The following is a 3793-nucleotide window of genomic DNA, read 5'->3' as shown; positions in this document are numbered from 1 at the left end:
AGTTCATCAATGTAATGTAGGCATGTATTCCGAATATGGTCATACATGCTTATGGAAAAGAACTTGCATGCCATCTTTTGTCCTACCCTCCCGTGGCAGTAGGGTCCTAGCGGAAACTAAGGGATATTAAGGCCTCCTTTTAATAGTGTACCAGACCAAAGCATTAAAACATAGTGAATACATGAACTCCTCAAACTACGGTCATCACCGGTAAGTATCCCGATTATTGTCACTTCGGGGTTAACGGATCATAACACATAATAGGTGACTATAGACTTGCAAGATAGGATCAAGAACTCTCATATATTGATGAAAACATAATAGGTTCAGATCTTAAATCATGGCACTCGGGCCCTAGTGACAAGCATTAAGCATAGCAAAGTCATAGAAACATCAATCTCAGAACATAGTGGATACTAGGTATCAAACCCTGACAAAACTAACTCGATTACATGATAAATCTCATCCAACCCATCACCGTCCAGCAAGCCTATGATGGAATTACTCACGCACGGCGGTGAGCATCATGAAATTGGTGATGGAGGATGGTTGATGATGACGATGGCGACGAATTCCCCTCTCGGAGCCCCGAACGGACTCCAGATCAGCCCTCCCGAGAGAGTTTACGGCTTGGCGGCGGCTCCATATCATAAAACGCGATGAATCCTTCTCTCTCGATTTTTTCTCCCCGTAAGTGAATATATGGAGTCCAGGTTGAGGTCGGTGGAGCGTCAGGGGGCCCACGAGGCAGGGGGCGCGCCCCCACCCTCGTGGACAGGTGGGACACCCCCTAACGTGGATCTTCCTTCCAATATTCATCATATATTCCAAAATAATGCTCCGTTGATTTTCATGCCATTCCGAGAACTTTTATTTCTGCACAAAAATAACACCATGGCAATTCTGTTGAAAACAGCGTCAGTCCGGGTTAGTTCCATTCAAATCATGCAAGTTAGAGTCCAAAACAAGGGCAAAAGTGTTTGGATAAGTAGATGCGACGGAGATGTATCAAGACCACGCGTGAGTCACCTCGTACCTACACAAACAAATAAGAACCTCGCAACCAACGCGAAAAAGGGGTTGTCAATCCCTTCATGGCCACTTGCAAGAGTGAGATCTGATAGAGATGATAATAACAAGATAAATATTTTTGGTATTTTTATGATATATATTCAAAGTAAAGATTTCAAAATAAAATAGATTAGAAACTTTTATGATGGAGAATAGGCTCGGGGGCCATAGGTTTCACTAGAAGCTTCTCTCAAGATAGCATAAGTATTACGGTGGGTGAACAAATTACTGTCGAGCAATTGATAGAAAAGCAAATAATTATGATAATATCTAGGCATGATCATGTATATAGGTATCACGTCCATGACAAGTAGACCGAAATGATTCTGCATGTACTACTATTACTCCACACATCGACCGCTATCCAGCATGCATCTAGAGTATTAAGTTCATAAGAACAGAGTAACGCCTTAAGCAAGATGACATGATGTAGAGGGATAAACTCATGCAATATGATGTAAACCCCATCTTTTTATCCTCGATGGCAACAATACAATACGTGTCATTTCCCTTTTTGTCACTGGGATCGAGCACCGCAAGATTGAACCCAAAGCTAAGCACTTCTCCCATTGCAAGAAAGATCAATCTAGTAGGCCAAACCAAACTGATAATTTGAAGAGACTTGCAAAGATAACCAATCATGCATAAAAGAATTCAGAGAAGATTCAAATATTTTTTCATAGATAGACTTGATCATAAACCCACAATTCATCGGATCTCGACAAACACACCGCAAAAGAAGATTATGTCGAATAGATCTCCAAGAGAATCAAGGAGAACTTTGTATTGAGATCCAAAGAGACAGAAGAAGCCATCTAGCTACTAGCTATGGACCCGAAGGTCTGAAGTAAACTACTCACATATCATCGGAGGGGCCATGGAGTTGATGTAGAGGCCCTCCGTGATCAATGCCCCCTCCGGTGGAGCTCCAGAAAAGGCCCCAAGATGGGATCTCTTGGGTACAAAAGGTTTTTAATAAATACGTTGGAGACGTATCACTCGACCCCCTTTAACAATATGGCGTTTCCTATGACTCAAGAAAGAGAAAATGAAACCACGAAAACAGAAGTCTTCACGCTTCATATTCCTCGCATGCATATCAAGTCTTCAGGATCACACAAATTTCTTCACTTTCAAAGTCTTCAGTTGAAGACATTCATTTTAGGGGTCGACTTTCTATGTAAATATCAAACTCCTCATAGACTTATAGACCTGTGTACACTCACAAATGCATTAGTCCCTTAACCTATAAGTCTTCAATACACCAAAGTCACTAAGGGGCACTAGATGCACTTACATGTTTTGTTTAAGTTGAGTTTCAAAACTGATGATTTTACTTGAAATTTCTACCATTCTTCTATAATCCCGTCAATTCTCTCTCTATTTCAGCCAGATCTATCTATTAAAAATCATTTTTATTTGATGAGGTGTATTTGGAAGGCTAGAAATGATCTTCTCTTTAGATATCAAGGATCAACTAAGCTACTAAATCTCTTTTTTTGCTAATTCCAAAGCTATCAAGGAGGACTATGAGGAGCAGCTAATTCTTCATAAATTATAAATATCATCTTCCTCTTCTTTGTTGCATCATGCCATGGCTCCTTCAACATTTGTGGATGTTGCTTGTAATCCTTCTCATGCAATGTGTGCTCTCAATTGGACTAATGTTAAAAGTTCTAACACTAATGTTAGCATCTTCATACAAACTATTTCTTTCTTCATTGATTATATTTTGTAAGCTAAAGCTTATGATTTTCTCTTTGTTTCTCTTGCCACATGTGCCAAGTCTTTAGAAACATCCCATCTTGGCAATGTGGGCTTCAACGAACGTGACCCACCAATAAATCATCATGGGGGTCCTCAGCCTGGCCCTCCCGGTCGGGAGATCACGCAGCAAGCACCCCTAGTCCAGGACACCATCAGTAGCCCCTGAACGGGTCTTCAAGTCGGGGACACTCTTCGGTTCTTCTGGATTGCTTTTTGGGTTTTGTCGCCAGTCTTGGAAGCTGGTTCAACAAGTCCTTCCTTCGCTCTTTTGAATGGGTTGAGTCTTGGCCGAAGAGTGCCCACCTCGGGAGTCCGAGAAGCCCCTTTGTGATTTCCACTGATATACGACAGATGCCTTTGTTGTTTCCGTGTTATGCATCGGATTTAAGGTCTTCCCCATGCGGAGTTGCCTTAGTGGTGAAGCATTCCCGCGCTTGGATGAGCATTCACTACAAAAAAAGACACATCCGTGACATTTTGGGCCGAACGAATTTTTTTCTGTCATACATATGACACTTCTATGACGATAATTGTGACAAAACCCGGTATCATCATAGATGTGGTGGGCTCCTACTTCTATGACAAAAAATCATGACAGAAAATGGGCTTTTCATCCTGGGCGGGCCGGAGACGCGGTTGCATGACATTCTTTGCGCCATCCATGACGGAAAAAACCGTGGTAGAAGCGAGGGGGAGGAAAATTTCGGGGAGTTCCCGGTTACGGTGGGAGGTCGGGGGCCGAGCGATGCGCGTTTCTCTCGTACACATACGCGCATGTGTGCGAGGCATTGGCTCTAACTGAACCCGAGCGAGGCGTTGGGCTCTAACTGAACCTGAGCGATTGCACTGCAGGCTACGCGTTACTGAACCCGAGCGATTGATCGATGGCTGTTAACTGAACCCGATCGAGCGATTCCTTCGCTACTGCTGCTAACTGAAGCCGATCGATGCTGCC

This window comes from Triticum aestivum, chromosome 7A (assembly GCF_018294505.1).
Source record: "Triticum aestivum cultivar Chinese Spring chromosome 7A, IWGSC CS RefSeq v2.1, whole genome shotgun sequence".
Lineage (NCBI taxonomy): Eukaryota > Viridiplantae > Streptophyta > Magnoliopsida > Poales > Poaceae > Triticum > Triticum aestivum.
This window is presented reverse-complemented; position numbering follows the sequence as displayed.